General features: G+C 37.0%; 1 protein-coding gene across 3 annotated transcripts in view; it reads left to right on the forward strand.

Annotated features, from left to right (window-relative positions):
* CDKL5 (cyclin dependent kinase like 5) overlaps positions 1 to 23,200 on the forward strand; it is a 129,682-nt gene that overhangs the window by 1,865 nt on the left and 104,617 nt on the right. Inside the window, exon 1 of one of the 3 annotated variants that reach the window (XM_054272150.1) lies at positions 2,713 to 2,758. The exons of the other annotated variants lie outside the window; for them this stretch is intronic. The gene's annotated coding sequence lies outside the window, so the exon portion shown is untranslated. Of the gene's footprint in view, positions 1 to 2,712; positions 2,759 to 23,200 lie in introns of those variants that run through there. 3 annotated transcript variants of the gene reach the window in all.

The raw sequence follows: 23,200 nt of genomic DNA on the forward strand, positions 1-23,200 counted from the left end.
GTGTAGTAGAAGCACGAAGTGCCATTTTTAATAAGTGGATTGAATAAGAAAAGTATTGGCCTTTTCTATTGTGCAGACTTAAATTCTACCTCTGGTTGTGTGGGTGTTGAGAATTTCTCTCATTTTGCTCATCTGGCAATGGGAAAGAAAATCTCCCCCTTTGTACTTCTGGCAAGATGTTCTTCAAGGAGAGATCTCTTGCCTCAAGAAGCCTCTGCATCAAATAACTCTGAGGAATATGGCCTTGTTTCCCAGTGGTTACCTAAAACTGTAGTATTTAGATAATAACAGAATTGTGTAAAAATCTTGGTTGCCTTGATTTAGCTCCTTAGATTTTTCTAGCATGCAGAACAACTGGATGGCACATTATAACTGGTGAAAGACCATATTTGATAGGAGCAGGGAAAGATCTAAAGCTGTAGAAATCAAACCTTGCAAGGAGCAAATCTATACAATGTTTTAGATATTTTAGAATTAACTTCAGTGGGTGTTGGGCTTGCCATTACCTGCTGTTGGAAGAGATTATCTTTAAAAACACACATGTAAAAAAATATTTGCATTGTGCTAATTTTTTAACTTTAATTTAATGTGGACATTTTAGTGAATCTGATATATAATCCATGGTTAGTTTATGTAAAAGTTTTTTTTAACACTTTAGACTGGAATTTTATGGAAGCTGAAACTTGATATTGTTTTGATTCCTTTTGTCTGACTTTAAAATGAGAATTACAATAAACCTGTTAATGTAGCTGATGTACCCTGGCTTAGTTTTCAAAACTTGGTGTTGAAACAAAGAAATTGCAGATCCTTTTTAATGTTCTCATAGATCCTATCAGTTTATTTTAATAATAATGGAGGAATAAATAGACTTGGAGATTTGAGTACTGAAATGCATACACTATCTGTATGTTCCTAACAAAACCCTTGAGATTATACATTTCATAAACCTTCTTTACCAGTGAAGCAGTTACAGGGAAGTGTAAAAAGCTGCATGATCAGTATAAAGACAGCCTCTTTATAAAATAGAGGTTTGGGTTAGTTTGGTGGAAGCATGATTAGTACGGAGACAGCCTCTTTATAAAATAGAGGTTTGGGTTAGTTGGATGGAAGCTGTTATTGGAGCACTTATCTAAGTAACATCATGTTCCAGTATTTAAAGTGTGGCTACAAAGAGGATGGAGACTCCCTTTTGCAAGGAGTCCTGTGGAAAAGATGACAGATTATGGGTACCAGTCATTCCTGGGGATATTCCAGTGGCACATGAGAGGAACATTTTTCACAATAGGAGCAATCAGCTGAAGGAATAACCAGTCTTCCCAGGAAACTGTTGGTTTCCCCAACACTGGATACATGCAAGACCCAGCTGGAAAGGGTCCTGGGCCATCTAGATCGTGCTTTTTCCAGGAAAGGCTGGGCCAAATGATCCTTGGGGTCCCTTCCAAGCTGGTATTCTGTGACCTGTAGTGCCAGGCTGGCCTTACAGTAGCTGTGGCTCTTTCTGTTGCTGTGTGCGGCAAGACCATGAGTGGGAGGAGAGCTAAGACTGGAAGTACAAGGTAGAATAACAGAGTAATTTCTGTGAGCAGAAAACACCCTCTCTGTATATATTGAAAAGTCAGTTCAGTGCTGCTGTAAAAATAACTATTTGTAATACTGACTATATATGGAAACCCTTGAGAACTGCTCACATGTAAGCAAGCACTGGCTTTCACTCTCTCTCAAACATTTAACAGCAGTAGGAATCTGGACAGAAAGGACCTAACCAACAGTTTTTCCTAGGTACTATTTAACTTCTGACTAGGATATGAGTTCTTATTTATGAAATCCTTTTTTGGTTATATGCTTATTGTGTGTGAAGCATGAACATGGGTCATGAAACAGTAATGAGAGAGAACTGCCCTGGAAATGTGTTGACATGGAGGATAAATGTGTCATTGTGAACTGGGTGCTCATCATGTGAAAGGAACAAGAATGCCTTAAATTTGTCATAATTTCTATTTGAGAATTTTAAAGAATTTTAGTATTACCCATGAGCTAAAACTATAAACTCTAGATTATTATCTTGATTTTTACTTCAGAACATTTTGATGTTATTTCTAACATGAGAATGATGAGTGTTTGTAATGTAATGAATAATAGACTTCATTTCCTGGTTCCAAATTCTGTGTTTTAACTCTGATAGTTTGATATCTAGATTAAGATTTGTTTGTGAATGGTTATAACAGCTTTCTGCAACAGAAGCAGTAAGCATTAATTTTATAATATAAATTAAAGCAAACATTAAAACAGTATGTAAATGGAGGAAATCAGTGTTACAACATCAGTCCTGTTGCTGAGTCTGTGCAGTTTCATAATGTTAAATGTGGATTAAGGAAAAATGTTACAGTTCTGAATGTTCACAAGACCAATGTATTCAGCTCTTAGCTATTTTTAAAATTTATAACATGGTAATACATTTCTTTGTCACTGTTAATGAAGACATTTTAGCATGCCAGAAATAGTTGTGTTAAATATCTTGACTAAGTCACAAAGAAAGAACAAAATAAATATAAAAGGTTCTGCATGTCTTAAACTGTGTTGCTATAGAAATATTGCATTTTTTTCTTCCCTTCTCTGAAGCAATGGTGAGAATTTCATTGGAAATAGATTAGCTTTAGAGAACTTCCATGCCTGTTTCCTTTAGGTGCAGTAACTTTCAGAAATGAATGTATGGGCTCTCAAGCTGTGTTCCTCTTCTCAGTCATGTGAAGTTTGAGACGTAAGTTACATTTAACTGATGTGGAGTAAAAATATTCTATTTCTGTGTTTCAAAATAAGGAAAGTGCATGTGGAATAGCTATAATTGTTGTATGATGACTTTGTGATACTGAATTGTTAGATCCCCGGAAGCTTTTAATTCTAGCTTTAGTGTAATTAGATTTATTTTTCTAACATCACTTCAGCAGAGATGTTTGTGTGTTCCAGCCTGGCTTCAAATTTGAATTCTTAATGCAGCCTTTTAGTGTTGGAATTGCCTTCTAGTGTCTTGAAATTTAGTTATTTATTTATAATAATAAGATAATTTAACACTTATTTGGAGAAAAGAATATAATCTTATCGTGATGATGTAGTTGGCACTTACAAGAAATACTTGCCTGGCAATATTATTAAAAAAAATAAAAGGAGGGGAGAGAAAAACCCAAAGTGTGAGTCAGTTTTTAACTGAATCTTCAGTATGCCAGCCACATAGAGCTCCATTGTTTTGGTAAAATGTATCACTGTCTCTGTTCATGTGTTCTTAGGGATGACTGTAGTAGTACAGATGCTGACGGTAACACATTGCTGTATTCAGCTGAAGGAAGGGGAGCATGTGGCTGCAAGGTTCAGTGGAATAAAATATTTATTCAGCTATTAAGTATCAAAAAAATCTTTCTTGGAGCTCAAGTATGAAACCAAAAGTTTTTTCATTCCTTTCTCCTCTTCATAATTAGGTGTCAGTGTTTAAAAGTCATCCTGTGTTGTAGGAACTGTACATTTCTTAGTGAATTTGGAGAAACAGCTTACACTTAATATGATTTCTGTGTAAAAGTACGTTTTGGCTGACTTCATCCTTACATTCAGAGAAGTTGGGATGCTAAAATTGATTTTTTTTTTTGAAGTCCTTACTAAATTAATGATTCTCTGGGATCGCTATCTGGTGTAGAAACATCCAAAGTTTTTCAGTGTGTTTAGTTTGCTTTGAGTTAGTGCTTATGAAGTGAGCTGTAAAGTTCTCAGCTGTGAAGTCCCACTTTATACACAAAGTAAGTGAATGCACATCATTGAGGGCTTTTCAGTCTCATCACTTCCTGACTCTGAGAGGGTAGATCCTTCTGTTTGGCCTGTATGTGGTATTCTGGGTGATATTTTAACTTGTTAAACCAATCTGATTTCATGGCTGCAAAGTAACTGCCAGCTTTTTAAGCTTTGCACTAGCAAGTGGGACTTTGCACTTCTCTATATTTGTTTTTAAAGCACAGAATATTTTGAATTTAGCTTGATAGCATAGTGAATTTTTGTTTATAAAAACTAAACTATAAAAACTCTACTTGCTGCTATATTTCCTAATCTTAAGAAGGTCATATTTATTTTTTGCATGTTTTTAATGTAATTCACTTGTCAAAAGCTCCCAGTGTTTGCCTCAGCGTGCACCAGCACTGTGCTGGTGTAGAGCAGAAGGTCCAGTGTGCCCTGAGTGCTGGGAGCTCACGATGCTTGGGTGTGTGCTGCTCTTCTCTCCTCTCTTCTCATCTGGATGCATTTCTAGGTGATGGTGAAGAGGATGGTGTTCTGGTGGGAGATCTGTAGTAGGCAACAGAAGTCTGCTGGAAGGATTTGGGTATTACCCTCTGCTGGCTCCTACTCTTACCAGGCACACTGAGATTTGTTGTATATCATGCGTGTTGCAGCATATCGTGTTAATTGCAGGTTTGTCACAGGCATTTTCAGTGAATTAATGTAGTGTAGTTTGGTCATTCTGCTTCTTTCAAGATGGTGAGAGTGGGGTTTTTTGTTTGTTTGCTTTGTTTTTGGCATTGGTTGCTTTTGTGTTTGTTTTTAGGCTGCATTTTTAGCTGTTACCTGAAATATTAATAGCAAAACCGAGGTGCATGGAAGGTAGGGGCATGTTGTAGTCAGCTGTTGCTGGAGCTCTTCTTGTCAGACCTATTTCACTTGTTCTAAATTCCTGTTAACCTCTTGTGTTCAATAAAACTTTCCAGTAGCTAAAAACAAATTGCAGGAAAAGTTTTTTGATTTTAAACACTTGGCAGCATTTTGTTTATTCCCTGGAGTCACTTAAACCCTCTACAAATATTTGTGCACATGGTGAGTTCAGCATGTGTTTGACTTTAGTTGCATTGCTTATAAAGGAGTCTATGCAGGATTAAGGCCCATCTGACTTTGTGACCCCTTTCAGAGGTGAGGAAATCTTAAAGTTGTCAAAACATATAGCATCTTATATAGGATATGGAACAGGTTTTAACACATCTTAATTAATATTTCGAATTGATGTTGTTCAAAATAGTTGGTAGGCATACTGGAAGCTCTTCAGTGTTTCCTGTGTTGTGTAAATATAAATGTAATGATGATAAGCAGGAGATGGGCATAGGTTTATAATACATTAAGACAAGTTTGCTTTTAATGTTATATATCATTTGAGATGAAAAATGGTTTGTTATGTTTATGGGTTATTTATAGATATTATTATTCATCTAAAAGTTAAAGCTGTTTGTTAGTCAAAAACTAGGCAATTGTCATAGCAGTGACACTAGCTGTTACTAATTTTCAGTTGTGAACCTCAGAACGTACACTACTTTTGATTATAACCTTTTTATATTGCAAGATGGGTGTTTACTGAAATGAGGCTGTATCTATTAATAAATATAGAATACTCCCTCTCTAACTTTCTACTGCTGTTTTTACTAGGATTGCGTAGGGTATTTTGAAGTGATAATTAACATCAGTGATGGAAAAGGGCCCTCAGGAGGTTTTCGAGGTAGACCTTCTGCTCAAAAGCGGTGTTTTCCTAGAAGTATGTTTATTCGTAAAATGTCAGTAGGAAGAAGTTGTGTAAAACTAAATTATTCTTCTTTTTCTGGGGAATGAACACACTTCCTTCTCAGCTCATGGTAAGGACACTTGCAATATTTTCTTTTGAGCACTTGAAAAGAGAATTCTAACTAAAACAAAGCTAATGTATTTGGTGCAAGCAGGCTTTTTCCCCTCCCTTTTCTCTTGGCTCTGATCTGCCTCTGTTCTTGTTTCTACTCTTGATCTACAGCATCCACAATGTTGCCATCAGGTTGTTTGCTTAACCTCTGCAAAAATGCTTCCAAGTCTTCCTTGCCTTGCATGTTGGACAAGGATGGAGTATTCCCAAATCCACCACTCCTGATGTGTACACATAGTGTGCTGTTACCTACCTACACCTATAAGCTTTTTCAAAAACCCAAAGAAAAAGAAACCCCCAACTCGCCTCACCTTACCTAATCCTTTTATGAAAACACCTACAGGAATCTGTGCTGGCTTCAGAAGTTTCATGCTTTAAAACTTCAGTCTACCTTATGGACCTCTTCACACTTTCCTGATCCATCTGTTCATCTAGCACAGCTTCTTCTCTATCCCTTCACACAGTCTTAGGCTGTTGAGATGCAAGACGCCTTTGCAGATCCTTTAATTGGTAGTAGTCTTTATTTTTACTTCTCTACTTCTTTTCCTATTTCTTGAGAAACAAAACACCCCCCCCCCCAAAAGAAATTAAAAAAAGAAAAAAAATGAACCTGAAAATAAAACCACTGCAAAAGCTCATGCTTTTTTTCTCCTTTCCTTGCTGGCATTATTACTACAAAGAATGTTTCAAATTACATGCCATTATAATGTTTTTATGCAACCATTCTTTTTCTCCTTAACTGTGAAATCTTGTTTGTGTACAGCTTGTGTTTAAAGGCAGTTATTTCTGGAGCACTGTGGCTGTACATCGTGATGTACAGTCAGGAATGTGTTGCTCTGCTGAGTCTACAGACTAAAGCTACTACTTTATGCTGTACAGCCTATTATAAAACAGAAAACCTTGACGTGGGGAGTGGCTTGTGCTGATGAAATGCTTTGTGGAACAGGTGGGACTTCAAAGTTTTATTTTAGTTTGAGGGAAGGTTGCTTATGCAATTGTTCCATCTGTCCATCCATCTGTCCATTAGCATGTCCTCCCACCCTGCCAGTAACTCCTGAACTGCTTGCCCAATTCCCAGTCAACTCTGGCAGAGGGGCCATGTTCTGCAGGCCTGTTGCATGCACATTCAGGTCTGACAGAAACAGGCAGGTGCTTGGAGAAGAGATTGGGCAAGAAAAAGGGAGCTCCAGTCTGTGTATCTGTGGCTGGCCTGTAATAATAACCACCATGGTATCTGCTGCCTTCTGCTGGGCCAGTGTGCACAGGGAAGGTCAGATGGAAAGTGGGAGAGCCACGATGCTGCTGCAGTAGGTGACTGCATGTGCATGGTGGGAGGGAAGTTACAGGGGTGATAATTTGGGGGTGTTACTGTGGTGGAAGCACGGGTACTCTCATGGATGGTCGTGGGACCCAGAGTTACTGTGGGAGACCTGTTTGATGGTCTACCCTAGGTTTGTAAAGAATTTCCTGTCTTTAAGGGAACTGGGGAAAGAGCTGCCGGGCTTAGACCCATCATCAAGAGCAAGGAGGAATAGGTGGCATAGAAATCATCATCTGATGTATGTGGGTAAGAGGAGGTGCATATCCTGTAAAGTCACTGACAAAAACATGAACTTGATGAAGGAAGAAGACTGTCAGCCAGCCAGGAGGAACTTCAAACATAGAACCTCATACATAGAAATGAGTGGGATTAGAGAGAAATGAGGTGCTGTAGCACAGCAAATCAAATTGAAATAATTGTAATATTTCTTGAAAATTTGGAGGGCTCAAATGTTTTTTTTTCAGCTTAAGATTTAAAGAAATCTTTAGCTTCAGTATAGCAAATATGTTGCTTGACTCTCTTTAAAAATCTTTACTACTGTTATAAATAAAAACAGATTTCAGTATGAAGGTGACAGTGTGGGATGCCCACAATAATAGTAACAAAACAGTATTTTCAGAAGGTGAACTGTGACTATGCTTTTCCCAAGCAAATAGCTATTCCTGTCATTTGTGGATCATTAAATCTGTTTCAGTAAATTCTATACTCATTGACGTTTTAGTTGCCTAAAGCTCTGTGAGTGAACAACATATCTGCAAACAAAAAAAAAATGGCATGGCCTTCCATCTATTAACCTAGTTGTTTTTCAGTTGCTTCTGCTGACTCAATAATATTATGTGATGTAACTCACAGGAAAAAAGAAAATCAATGCATATTTGTAATTAATGTGTTCGGAACTTAAGATTGTTTTAACTATAAGTTTGGATGCTTGGAGATTTTTTTTTTTCCTGAGATAAATCACATTTGCTTATATAAATCAGTGTAAAATACAGTGATTAAAATTGTATTGCAAATAATATGTATGGATGAGGGGAGATAGGAAGATATTTGTATTAAGGTCAGAGTCTGCCCGCCTTTGATCATACTGAACAGCCCTGGGAGCCTTGGAGGCCAATGCTGTATTTTTCCATACCAGTAAAATGGGTGACCTTTTGTTTGACTGTTCCAGTTATAGTCACTTAAAATAACATTTGAGCTATTGTTGGCTATTTCACTGAGAATGGAAGGCAGATCAGGCTTGTTATCTTGCTGCTCTTCAAAGAAATTAAACAAGATGAGGTATGCTGTCCTTAAAGAATTAGTCTACATAAAGCTTTAGTGCTACTGAGAAGAGATTGTGCAGTTATTGAAAAAATAAATAAAATGTTTACACTAGCAAATTTACTTTCCCACTTTAAAATCAATGGGTAATTGTAAAAAACCCTAATTCTTACACCTACTTCTTCTTTTTAATAGCTCAGATTTAAAAATAATTTATTAATAACAGTTGTAACTTTCACTTGGTGACTATCAAAGTATTTGGGAATTTTTCTTGCTTGCTTTCTGATATTTTAATGACTTTTTAAACCTCTTTGTAACTTGTGAGGTGCAGAAATAGTTACAACAAATCAGTTCCCACCAAATGGCCCTAATTGCCAAGTCCCATGCACTTCTAGCAATCTAAAACCATTCAGATCCCCAGATTTGGGGAATAACTTCTAGTATTGAATATACAAGGTTGATGGTGCAGGGCATGGAAGTAACATTACGAATGCATGAAAATAGGAATGTGTTTTACATGGTTGAACCTCAAAGGTAAGGGCTGTGTGATGGGACCCCAGCCTAATCTGTGGTTCTGGAAGTTGCTGTACAGATGAATGACTTGACCACTTCCACTTTCTTCAACCTGTTGTGAATGTAGCTAATAGTTAGAAAGGAAAACATGGTATATTTCCTACCCTTAAAGCTGTTTTTGCATACAGTGCTGAGAATGAAATAGTGGAAGCTGGGTTGCAGTAGTGAAATGGAAGCAAGGATGAAAGTGAGACTATTCTGTTGAGCATATTTAGAGATTTTTCATCTGCTCTGGAGCCCTGACATTGAGAGAGCCATGTGTTGGGTGATCAGGCAGACTGTGTGCCCTACTCTGTGATTGAGGAGGGTCTGGAACAGGGCTGTGGGGAGAAGCTGCCCCTGTGGATAAGGCTCCCACTGGCCTGGAGTGTTCCTGCTTGAGGTGGAACACCAGGTGAGCTGTCCTGCTCAAGTGTGGCATTGTACTGTGGGCAGCAGTCCTTGGGCTGTGTTGCTAATGTTAGAGAGGATGTGTTGTGCTAAAGATTTAAATTGGGGAGCTGCAGATTCAGTTTGATGCTTAAAGTGTGGGATTTGACAGCTTGGTATGTAGCATATATATTTTTGCAATGTTAATTTACATTTTTTTAAATCACTTCATGGCTCATTCATATCTCTTGGGATGAAAAGCCAGTCCACCTGTGAAGCTGAAATAATTGGATCTTATTTGAGGTGCAATGATAGATAAAGATTAAAATGGACCTCTAGGATCAATTACATTTATGTGATGCATGGCAAATTTTTTCCTAACTTCCTTTTCCTTCTCTAATAGTCTTTGCCATTTTATTGAGGAACTGCAGGACAGATTAAACTACATATGGCTGACTGTGGTGGTGAAGTTCTCTGCTGTAAATCAGAATTCTGAACGTGATGTGAATTGTTTAATGTCTGCAAATGCCTGGTAGTTACATAGAACAGATTTTTGGCACTGTACCACAGCAGAAGTGACATCATAGTATGCCTTAACCTGAAGTTTCAATCTGGAAGGAAAATAATGAAAGCTGAGATCTTTTTCAATGTTTGATAACCCTGCTTTTGTCCAGTTACATGTTGCAAGCAAAAGGACAAGGATGTTACTGCAGTGTAGTGTGTGCTTGCATTTAGGTTCTGTAGGGTTACTAGTGGAACAGTAAATGATGCTGTAAGTAAGTATCTGTAAGCTAGATCATGTCCTGTGATGTATGTTTTAAGATGGACTTTATGAATACAAAAATCTACAAAATACACCGTTAATGCTCTTCAATTTGATTATAAATCAAGCTATTAAATTGTTCGTTACAAAAATCATATTATTTTAAATGACAGAATGACTTAATGGAATATTTAAGTTACAAATAATACCATGCTAAGAGGTTATTTTTTCCTGGTAATTTTTTTTGGGGTTTTTGCTTGGTTTTTGTTGTTATTGTTTTTTAAAAACACCTCCAAAGTACACGAGCTGAAGAGAAATTGTCCAAAAGGTATATGGATTACTGGAACATGAAGAATTGTTTTTAAATAGTGTTCAAGAAAGTAATCTGGAATATGTACATACTGAAATACTTCAATTTGATAAGTCTTTTTCCATTTTCTCTGATTAGATGAAGACAAGTAGACATTCTCTTTAAAATATTGTTCCTTAACAATACAGAATAAAGTAATGGATGTTGTGTTTATCACCTTTATTATAACTTAAGATGCTTTCTAATAATTCCATCTGAGGAAAACAATACTGTCATTTAATTAGAAGCAAAACGAACAGAAGACGAGAAACAGCTCAAACTAATAAAAAAAAAAAAAAGAGATGAAAGCAGGGATTGATCAATTGCACTGCAGTACCTAAGAGAAGTAATGTAATGTTTCTGAAGGAGAAACATAAGTTTTCAAATGGATTTCAAGTTAGTATGTCAGTAGTGGGGGGACAGAAAACTCTGCATGTGCCAGTGCTAGCTATTTATGGTACAGCTGTGACTGGAGTGCTAAAAAAAAGTGGAATATAAGTCAAGGTAGCAACTCCACTCAGTTCCAGGTGAGTTCTAGGGTGCAGCCATTGACTGAGGCTTACTTTGGTTCATTACTATGTTCCTAAAATACTGTGAACCCAGCATACCTGAATTGAACTCTAAACACTGTTAAACATACATCTTCATGACCCTTCCCTTTCACAACAGAAGAATTACATCAAAATAGGAATTTGTCCTTTGGTAAGAAACAGATTTAAAGTGTTGGGTAAATAAGAGTTACTTACCTGCATTTGTTCTGTGATGAAAACTGTGTATTTTCTATCACATTTTTGAGAGTCCCCCTTTCCAAACGAGTACTCTAAGCTTTTTGTTTAAAAGTCTTCTAGAATTGTGGAATAGAATACACTGCCCCTGTGCCTTCAAGGAGTTTAGGTAATAAAGCATTCTGCAACATGGTATAAATGACTGACCAGTAGCTCAGAGTTATTAAGGGGCCTCAATAAAATATATTAAATTTGCAAAGAGTGTGCAAAAAAAAACAAACCCTGTGCTGTATAAGGAGTTGTGCTGAGCATGACCTGAAAATATACATTGGTTTCCATGAATGGGCTTATTTAATTGCCTTGTTTTGCATGTGTTCCTTTAAGAGATTTGTGAAAGAAGGTGGAGAAATACAAACTGGAGCAAACCTTGAGAAAACAGAAATCTGTAGCATGCTTATGCTTGGTATAAACTGTGAACATTATGGGCTGTATCTGAAGTTACTGTGTGGTTTTCACCTTTGTTGCTTGGCTCTGATAAGGGTGGCACCTTTAGTCTTTTATTCCCCACTGTTCATGTGCTGTTGCTGATACAATTCTAAGGTTAAAAAGTGGTCAGTATTTTCTTTGGCACTTATTTTTAATGATTCTTTTAGTAAAGCAGTATAATAATCAAGTAGTCCTTTTGCAAAATAAACTACATAATTTTACCCAATTATCTGGTAATGCTATTAACTATCCCTCTATTGTAAGTATTTCTTGCAGCAGAGGCACAGCTTAATGGAATCAGAGCTGAAGGATGTGAACAGGAGTAGTTTTTATCTATTCTACTTGTTTCAGAAGGTTGAGGTTAAGTGGAAATGAGTTTTGCTGGTGTCTATACTGAGAAGACATTTTAGATAGATTTTGCAGCTTTGTCAGTGGCATAAGATGGGATGTTCTGGGCACTCCTCGGTGTCCCTGCTCCTATCTCTGTACACAGGAAGTTGTTTGGAACTCCTTAATTTTCTCCTTTTTGATAATGGAGTTCTTGGTTCAGCATTTAAGAATACTGAATAGAAACCAAACCTAAAAAGTCTCCCTGGGTTGTAGACTGCTTTTAAGATAGAATAGTGACATATGCTGAGCTCTTTTATTCAGTGATAATTGTCATTTCTCTCTAAAGTTCCAGTAATGTCCTTCACTGTTTTGTCCATTGGTATTAAAGAAATTAAAGCTATTCAACTGCATAATGCATTTGTTCTTCTAACTGGGGGACAAAACCCCACTATGATTTCAGTATTTTTCTCTTGGAGACTAAAGGCCTGGTAGTAATTAAGTCATAATTGCATAAACTTTACATTTCTAGCTTTGCAGTTCAGTTGTACTTACGTAAAATAAAGAAAATAAAAAGCAAAACAATAATTGATGAATGAGGTGATAGGATGTGGAAGTACCAAGAGGGGAAGCATTGAAGCATTTCTTTTGGGACTCGGGAGGAGGGTGTCTTGCTGTAGTGTAGTACATCTATAAACGCACTTTAAAATACTGTAATTTAGAAACAGCAGGCTCATTTGCTTTTTCAGTAGTGGGAAATACACCTTTAATGAGATCTGCTCTTCCACTCTGTTTTGCAGACAGCCTGATCTCTGTAGTTCTTGGGTTTTCCAGCATGGATTATTCTATTTGATAGGCTTCTACAGTTCTGAAGTTTTCTGGGGGAACTTCTGCAAATGTTGTAGGAGCTTAGAGAGAGCAAGGAAAAAAAATTATGGTTGGAAAAAAATCCTGGTGAAATATCAAGATATATGCTTCTGTGGGTTTTTTACCAATTAAGAACGTCATGTTTAGATGCCAGCTATGTGCTATATCAAATAGAAAAAAGTCTGTCTGTACTTCATTTATGTTCATTTTCACTAGAGGAAAACAAAAGTGTGAACTCAATTCAGTCAATTTCTGTTTCTCTGAAGTTTCAAGCCCTCTGTAACCCTGAAGTGAAGCCTACCTCTTTTAAATTTTTCCTCAAACAGCATTGCATTCTTATAAATAGTCCACTTGTATGTTAGAGAAATACTGTGCATATGGTTTGTAAATGTAAGATGATATTAAGAGAATTCTTTTGCTTGTCATGTGGGGTTTTAATCTTTTTGGTTTTTTCTTTCTCTACCTAGTTTTATTCCTCAAAGAGGGTTTTGAAGCTCTTCAGTTGAAGTATTAAGAAAACATCTTTTGAAATTTATAGTGGACTATGTCTTATCAATTGAACAAAAGAAAGTAAAAAAGGACTGAAACTAATTAGCTAATTGTCTTTTGTTCTGGCTGATGTTCTAACACTTACCTTTAGATATTTGCAATACATAATCACATTTTAAAGACTAAAAACTCTAGCCTTGGTATTTTTGTTGAAAGATGTGCCTGTGATAGCTTATCCATAATGGTGACAGTAATAAAATTAAATACTGAACTAGAACTATTCCCCAAAGCCTTATTTCCTGTCAAATATCCCTGAAAACAGAACGGTGCAAGGTGTCTATCCCAAATTAACTGGAGATGCTGATACTCAAGTGCTTGTTTCAGATGAGACAATAATGCATTGATCAGGTCCTCTGAAAGAAAGGAACATGCAGGAAATCATTAATCTCTAGAAGACTGATACCTGTATGTAAAACTGACACTATTTGTTAGGCTCTGCTGGTGGGTGGGAGGTGTAGGAATTTCTACTTTGTTAGTCATCTTCTGCATATGAAAGCTCTACTGTGATTCTGCTGCACTTCCCAGTGGTTAGCATCTTAATTAATATATGGTGGAATTAATGAGATCAGCATCAGCAGGTTTTAAAGCTTATTAATTTTTGTGAAGATGTATGTCATAGGTGGAAATCATACACATATGAACTTGTGCTTTCTATTACTTGCCTGAGAATGAAAAGTCACTGTTGCTGCCTGTAGGGTTTATTTTGCAGCAGAAGATCATGTGACAGTGTCTTCAATATTAATCTTTTTGTCTGTTTTCTACAACTCTGTCCGTGTAAAACTTGTTCACGCTGCTTATTTATGACAGATACAAGGTGTATTAAAGAAAATATATTATTTAGTAGGCTCAGTTCTTTTTACAAGACATTTTATTTGGTGGTGAGTGTAGGATTCTGTTGTTAATCATGTTTGTGTGCTAATCAATGGAAATAGATTGAAGGAGATCAGGAATTCTGAGTGGTAGTTCTGTGTTGTTCTATGCTTTTGTGTCAGGTAAAGAAATGCTTTCAAACCAGAAATAAATGTCTTTGCCTTCTCAGGAAGACTTCCATATTAAAACAATTTAATTGTAACCCTTAATGAATTTTGAGATGAATGAATCAAGTAATCTGCACTTCTTAAACTACTGAAAACACCCTATTCAATTTCCATTCTAGTTCAATTTAAACTGATAAAATTACACTTAATAACTATTAGCTCAGTTTTACAGAAGCTTATTTTAAAAGACTAACGTCAAAAGGTAATAGGGTTTTTTTGATGTTGAAGTCTGAAAAAAAGTAAAAGGCAGATTAATTATTTGAAGGTGTAAGCAGATAGTGGATGTTCTGTTTCCGCTAGTAAACTTAAATGAGAATTTCACAACATTAAACATGTTTATTTTTGAAGCAATTGAAAGGAAGAGAGGGAATTATTGGAATCATAAGATGTCCTGAGTTGGAAGGCACCCACAAGGATCACAGAGCCCAGCTCCTGGCCCTGCACAGGACACCTTGAGAATCCCACCTTGTGACTGAGAGTGTTGTCCAAACACTTCCCAAGCTCTGTCAGGCTTGGTGCTGTGCCCACTTCCCTGGGGAGCTGTTCCAGTGCCCAGCCACCACCTGGGTGAAGAACTTTCCCTAATATCTAATCTAAATCTCCCCACACAGGATTGCCCCAGCCCAGGTGCAGAACCTGGCACTTGCCCTTGTTAAACTTCCCAGGGCTGGTGGCTGCCCAGCTCTGATTTGCACAGATCTCTCTGCAGGGCGTCTCTGCCTTCAGAATTCCACAGCTCCTCCCAGTTCTGTATCATGGGCAAGCTCACTTTGTATACCTTGAATGTAAGGGCACTAAGCTGGCTATTTTCCCTTCTGTACCTGCCCTCTTCTGCCCCCACAGTTCAAATTTGTCATTAGAGCTGGATTGCTACACTTAAACAGCACTCTGGTAAAATGAGAATAATCACTCCTGACTAGATGAAGTCATAAGAACAGAGACAAGTTGCAAGTACAGCTATAACTTAATAATTTTTGAAATTTCTGGGTTCCTGTGTTCTAGCAGACAGGTGCCACCTAGCAGTGTTTTCAGTATTCAGTGAAAGCAGTCTGAAGACATGGTTAGAATGGAATGCTTTAATTATTCTGCACTTCATGTGAACTATTGTGGGTGAAAAGTCCTTCAGCCCTGTATTAGTTGCTCTGGCACCCTGACCTTTTCTGTTGACAAGTACCCACTTTAGGTTCTTCAAATTAGGTACATGCTTTGTGCCCTTTCAGTAATGAATGTGACATTTTTAGAAAAAAATATTTTTAACATATGGCTGATTTATTACTCAGTCATTTTCAGTGAACCGTTGTGACTTTTGGTTAGCTAAAGCAGTTTGTTTTTTAGCTGTTCTGTGGAGTGATACTCTTTTTACTGTTTAGTAAAGCTAATAAGTTTTTTAGACCTTGAGTAACTACTCTAATGAACTGCTTTAGTCTGCCACAAATCAGTTTATGATCCATCCAGAAATTTGTGTGTAAGGATGATAACATTAAGTTTGAGCTAAACTAGGTTTTACTTGGAAATCTGTATTTGGTAGATTATTCTTGTATTAAATTACTCTTCTTGTTACAACTGTCTTGTTGTCAACATGGCATGATATTATGCTCCTTTTAGTTTCTGGGGTATTTTGTTAAATAAACATTGTTTTGTCAAAATGTACAAAACAGGGCTCTACTGAAATCTAGATCTGAGAAAGTGATGATCTCATTTGAAGACAGTGAGAACGATTCTGTGTTTGGGAGCTGTGTCTGTATAGGGAAAGCCTTTGGGAGAATATTAAGGGTTGTCTTTTCCTGCTTGTAGTGTTCTTGTGCTATCCTCGTTATTATCTCCTGGATGTTGACAGAAACCACATGGTGGATTTGGTAGATTTGTGGTTAATCAAGTAACTTTTTTACTGTTCTTGGAAGATTGGATCTTAGTAAAGCTCCATTTTTTGGGCTGATGACAATACTTCATATAGACTCATACGAACAGTCAGCAGAGCTACAAATATTTGAAATACCTATGGTCTGCAGGTCTTACTGGTGTTAATGATTTACTTTTGGTTTAAAGAGATAAAGAGCATCTAAAGATATGTAGCCTCCACCCCTTCTTTTAAAGAAACAGATTCCAAGTTAATGAAAAGTGCATAATAATTTTTTTGAAGGCATTGCTTGTATTCTTTCTTAGCAAGGAGGGATTTTTAGAAGAAGAATTTGGTAACCTAGATGTGTTGATACCTACTCCAATTCCATATTTAGCAGGTACATTTTTTAGTGTCACAAATTAGGGTTTTTACTTTCTTCATTTAGAATCTGCATTGGTATCTGCAAGTGAACTTTTTGTCTTGTTTAAAGCACAAGGTGAAACTCAGGGGAAGTAGAAGAACCAGTACTAGGAGCAAATAGGGGAGAAAGAGTGATGGTATATTTCCCTACTCATTAGTTGGAAAATGGGTAATAAATAGGCATTTGGTTTTATTATTGTTTTTATTAAGATATTTGCAAGTACTAATGTTAGCCTTTGCTTAGGCTGTGAGTCTCATGCTGTTCACTATGTGAATTACTGGCTTTGTTTTAAATGGGAAGATTTGGGTGCTTGTTCTTATCTCTCCCAAATCTTTGAGTGATTGAGTGTGATATCAAGGTACTTTCCACTTTCTAATGGTGAATAGTGTATTTGCCTTAAAAAAATACTCAAGGAATTCTAGATAAGGAGTTTCCTAACTGAGGTTGTTTAAGTCTTAAATGAGTTTTTTTGCATACTGCATTTAAAACATGGACTAAAGCAATGTGTTTTGGACAGAGTCATAAAACATGGGCAGATGATCATGTGAAGAGGTTTTTTTACTGTTGCTTCTACCTGCTCTTGCACAGTTTTGTATTGGTACTGTAGTGCACTAAAATAATTTTTTGGACACCATCCTGTCTGTCAACATCTAGCAGACGCCATAATAGGTCCCATTTTTTAATACAGTAGAGAAATTTGAGGCTCCTGAAAACCTCAGAAACTCTGAGAAAGAGAGAGCATTTTTAAAATTCATTATGATGAATTAAATCATCATGATGGAAGACCTGTAAGCAGGTCAGAGGCGATTGTTTCAATGTCAGTTATACTCAATTATGTACCTGGGGAAAGGACTGCAAATATTATCTCTCTCCCCTGATTTATATTGTTTTATTTGATGTAATATTAAATTTTATAATAGACACATGATGTCTACAAGTGGATATGCTTGTACTAGGGCTTTTTCCTCCCCAGGTGTCTGTCTGTGAGGAAAAGCTGTTGAGCAGTTCTTTGATATGTGGATGTAATTAGGTAGCCTTTGAATTGTTACCATGTCAGTCTAATGGTAAAAGGTAAGTAGTGCAGGCATCAGTTTTCAAACAGTTAAAAAACTTAAAATTAATCTTATTAGGGCTGTGTTTTTTCCTATGCCAGGGCTGGCTGTCCCTGTATCTGAAATGGGAGAGGATATTAGAAGGGACCTTGTGAGCAAAGAGCTTTCCCTGGAGTCTCATGTTATGCACTGTGGTGAGTAGGAGAGAGAACAGATTCCAGTCTTTCTTCCTTCATTATAGAAGATCAACCTTTCTGATTTCAACACCTGTTGCTTAGTATACCTGTTTATTCCAGTGAAGTCCTAAGTATGGTTAGAGTTAAGCAAGCAATGAAAAGGCCAAAACCTTCCTGGTTTTGGAAATGGAAATACATATTCTGGTCCTTTTCAGTAACTTCTCACTGAAACCTTTTGTTTGATGTTCTAAGTGTTTCCCCATCTGTTCTGTATCTCCACAGAAATTAACACTGACATCCTATGGAGAACCTGAGTCAGTGATGCATTTTTATGTTTGATTCTAGGTGTGATTTTCCTTTTGTGGGTCTGAGATTTTTTGCATTATATCACTGTGTTCTCCTAGCTACACTCCACACATTGTTCTGTCTTGGCTTTTTAGACTTGACAGGGTTTTTTTGTAATTCGAAGTAGAGGATAAGCAGCTAATAAATAATTTGTTATACAAATGAAACCACAAATGAGGAGTAGTCCACTGCTGAGGTAAACACAGGTAATCTAGAATGTCTTGAAGAGTAATTTCAGACTAGGCAGCTTCTTCAAGGGGAGTTAAAATTCATCATGTATCTCTGTTTTATTTCATTGTCCCGAAGGAAGATGACACAACTCATACTGCTTTTTCCAATAACAAAAGCTAGCCTGGTAAAATAATTTAATTCCTGGGGCCTCTGATAGGGATTGTAAGTGGATGGCCTATTGCTTTAGTATTATTAGCATTTTGGTGATGCATCATTGAAAGTATTTCAAAATCTCAGAAATTTTTGTATTTCTGTTTGCTAAAGTCACTGCTACATCACATAACAAATTGCTTAATTTAATGTAAGAAAGTGTGGGGAATAAAGAATAAAGTTATATATTTTTTCTTTATCATTTTTTTAATTAGAAAGCTATAAAGACATCTGAAAATTCAGGAAACTCTTCATGTTGCATTCAAAGAGGGAACACACAATTCACATTTTGCAAAACAGGCATCTGAGCCAAGATTAGCAATACAAAGTTTAAGAACTGTCTTAATTTAGGCACATCTGAAGGGACTATGTATGGATAACATAATTATTAGAAAACTGCTAGCTGCCTTGAAGTGTGGGCAGGAGCGAAGGAATATCTCAGGACTAAAGAGGATTGTGGCAAATTAAAATGTAGGCATTAAGCACAGGCACTATAGAACAAGCAAGGGATAATAAAATGTTGCACTCTTCTCTTGAATTTGTGCAGCTCTTTCTGTTGCTGTGTAGTACCCTCAGACACATCAGCACTATAGTTTGAGGTAACTCCAAAGGTGTCTAACATTCACAGAGTAGCTGAGGCTGGAAGGCACCTCTGGAGAGCCAAACCCCCTGGCCATCAGGGCCCCACTGAGCAGACTGCCCACGGACCATGTTCTGACCATGCTTTGGGTGTCCCTGGCGCGAGGCTCTGCAGCCCCTGGGGCAGCCTGATCCAGCTCAGAGCCCTCCTCACACCCCAGCGCTGCCTCAGCCAGAGCTGCCTTTGGGGCAGGCCGTGCCACTCCTGCTTGGCCTTTCAGGGACACCTTTAGGAACAACCTGGGCTTGTCTTCTTCACACCCTCGTGTCAGACGCTTAAACACTGAGAAGATCCCCATCAGGTCACCTGTCTGAAGTCCTTGACACCCTAGTGTAGGGTGTTGGAAAGTGGCAGTACCTGCTGACTCATGAGACCACCCTGAACACTCCAGCATTCCTGGAGCTGCTGCCTCTCAGGGTTTTCATTCAAAAACTTTCACTATTTTGATTCTTAGAGCAATTTAAAAAATAAAAGCTCCTTATTATGTTTTGGATCTTTACTAAGTAAAGGTATTTGATAAGCAAAAGTTCAAGATATTTGTGGATATGAGTACTTCACAAAATCTTATAACTCTCTTCAAATAACCTTGAAAAGTTATCTGCATAGATACATCACTGAACTAGTTGCTGTACTTCATTTGCTTTTCAAATTTGAAGGAGAAGAAAATTTCTGTTCTACAACTTGAGATGAACCCTGGTAATTTTGCTTGGATTCTGCAAGTGCTTTGGATAACTGAGGAGAATTTAAAGTATTTTTTTCTCCCTCAGCTTGAGTGAAGTTCACAGATGTTGCTGGTGCAGTTACAAACAACGTTGCTCAGCAGTTCCTAATCTGATCAAACACAGTACCTACCCTTTTCAGTCTCCTGAATGCATTGTTCAGCCTGCAGTTGGTTAATTATCTTGTAAGCAGTTCCTCTCTAATTCATTGCTAATTTTCTGCTTATTTTCTGTTTCCATGGATTAATCTTCTGAATTAACAAAATGAAAGGAAGAATATCAGAATCTTACTGATTTGTTCATGGTGATGAAAGTGAATGAGAGTCCATGATAGCAAACTGCTGGTTTTTCATCTCAGACATGTGAGTTGCTAAAGATTCTGGTCATGAACAAGCCATGTTATTTTTTGTGAGATTACCATGGTGATCAGGTGGGTTGTGAAGCACACTGAAGAAATAAATGCCTTTTCCCAATTTATGAGCTGAGAGGAAAAAGGGAATTTGGGAACTCCCATTAATCTGAGCCTGTCAGGAGTTTTTGTGTCTTGCCAGTGCCATTCTCCTGCTGGTGAACCTGCAGGGGGAGGGAGCACAGCAGCCCCAGTGTTGTTCTGACAGGGTGGAATTGGCCAACTCTTGGTTGCTCCTGTTTGAGCTTATGGAGTGTTGTTGGTTTGCAGGTGCCTGGAACTTGTCCAGGTAACTGGGACACCTCTGTAGTCTTCTGCCAGTGTCTTGATTTTTATCACAGGACTTTATAGCCATTGCTGGAATTGTGGGGTTTCTCAATGATGATTTTTTTACCAGTTGGCCATTTCTCCTGTACCTCTGAAGTGCGCACAAACCAATTAGCATGAAGGGAACATGAGAAAAACTCTTTACACTCCAGTTGAACATTTTTTTATTATCTCCTCCTTCTGCTATAGCAATTGGTCCAAGAACTGTTGGATTATGCTGTTACTGAAATTTGCTTGTAATTACTGAGACTGACATGCAAGGCATAATGTCAGTTTCTACAAATTATGGTGTATTTAAAGTGATCATTATTAGTGTGGAGTAGTACACTCATCTGTTTATCAGTTGTTGCTGTTGGTACAGAAAGAAGTAATTCATATTATTCTGACTGCAACATTGGTTTAATCTGCTTGATGTCCATTTATTCATGCAATATTCTGCTGTTTAATCCCTAAAGTAGGGTTTAAAGGTATATGGAACTGGATCATATGGAAAGGGAATTAATACAGTAAAAAATACTTATTATATGTAGAAGCAATGAATTAGACTTGAGAGGATGTGCTAGAGTTGCTGTGGGGAATAATATTATACCTATCATAAATTTCATTGTTATTGCTCTGTATAGACAAGCTCATCACATGTGGTAGAAACATGAGACTTTTAACTTTGGTTTTCTTTGTTAAAATGAATGTAATCCAAGTTAACAAGCCCTTAATGTCTTCCCTGTGAAGTTTGTAGTTTGACCTGTAAAATTAGTAATTACTGTACTGAAATCATTGAGGTGATTGATTATAATTATATGTTGGGTTTTAAAAGTATACATCATGCCAGAAAGGGACAATTCGTAGTTATTTTGAACAAGATAGGTGATTATTTGGATCCCTCAATTTTATATATTTTTTCAGGATAAAGCTGTGTAGAGAAAAATATAAGTGTTGAAGAATCTTCTATAAAAACCAATCCCTGGATGGAATGCAGCCTTAGTACCAGTTTCCTTGTGTGCTCTGATGCAAACTAATTTGCCTATCAAGTTGTAGGAGATAGGAACTAAGAGAGATATCAGTGCAGTACAGATTGAGATACAAATATAACTCAGGATTTTGCTGAAATCTGGATTAATGAAAAACAGTATTGTTGGTATTTAAGTGGTGTAGATGATCAAATATCTTTTTCTTTTTTCCAAGGCTTATATTTCAAGTTTAAATTTAACTAAGCTGCTGAACAGGTTCCATGATCTATATTTAAGCAATATTTAACAGCTGAGGATGCCGGTCCCAAATACCATTCTTTAAATGGTTGCGTAGCATTTCCCTTTTCACAGGAACACAAAGGTAGTTCCAAAATTGAATCTGGTAACTTTAAATTACATAATTACATGCAGAATTTCTAAATTTTATTAGCAAAATGTGCAGTCACAAGTATTTCTTTTGCTTCCGTAATTTGCTGTAGAGATACTCTTATGTGATCCCTCCTGATCATGCTGATAGAGAGTGATGCTAAACATTAAGAGAAATAAGTATTGTAGATGAACGCTGAGTCACATTTTCTTGGCAGATACACAAATCCAATTATCAATATTAATCTGCAGTATTAATCCATGAAGCAGAATTGGTTAGTGCTTTTCAGGGTCATGAAAGACAGCATAGCATCACCAGAAGTGAGTTTTGAAGACTCTGGTGGGAGAATGTGCCAAGTCTCTGCTTAGTACAAAACAATATTAAGTATTTCTTCTCAAGCTGTAGTTTTTTTTTTCCTGTGACAGAAGAAAACCTCATTAATGTAAAATATTTTAGAAAGCCAAAGAATCTGTGCTAAATGTGTATATAAGAAGCTAGGGTTTCTGGGGGCTTATGCCAATACCAATTTTACTTCTGAAGCTTCTGCTCCCTTCAGGTAATCCTGCAAATATCCTACCAAGTAAGCAACTGGCAGTCTTCAAGTTAAATTACATTCACATCTGTTTTAAGTCTGTATCAGTTTGCTGATCTAAGTTTTGTGGTAAAGAAATTACGCCATGCAATACCTAATGAATTGCAGTACTTCAGAGGGGAGTGGTTCCCCCACCCCATGTGTAGGATTTGAAACACTTTCCTTGGGTAACTGCAATTCATTTTACAGCTCATTATATTTCCCTCTTTTTTCTGTTGTTGGTGTTTTGTTTGTTTACTGTTCTCCTTTATTTCAGTCTTTCCTGTTGTGCTAGAAACAACCAATCAGTTCCTGATTGCAGACCTCTCTTCTTTATTAAAACTAGAAAAAGTCTGGTATATCCATAATATTGCATGAACTGATCTTTTATTTAATCTGCTTTCTTTTATTTCACTAAGTGAAACTTCTGAAGAAGTGGTATTTTGCAGGAAAGAAATGCTTGGGTAACTGAAATGGGCTTCTTGATATGGCCTTAAACTCGTGGACAGGCAACAGTTTAAGGAATTTATCAAAAAAACCCAAACAACCAAACCCCACAAATGAAAATATCCAAACAAAAAGATCCTGGTTTAGCATTTGTGCAAGGTGTGGGGTTTTTTAGTATTTTTTTTTCAAGACCACTGCTTACAATCCTTAGGCTCATTTTCA

The sequence above is a fragment of the Melozone crissalis genome, unplaced genomic scaffold, assembly GCF_028551555.1.
Source record: "Melozone crissalis strain CALT ecotype California unplaced genomic scaffold, PUWL_Pcris_2 ptg000013l_1, whole genome shotgun sequence".
Taxonomy (NCBI): Eukaryota; Metazoa; Chordata; class Aves; order Passeriformes; family Passerellidae; genus Melozone; species Melozone crissalis.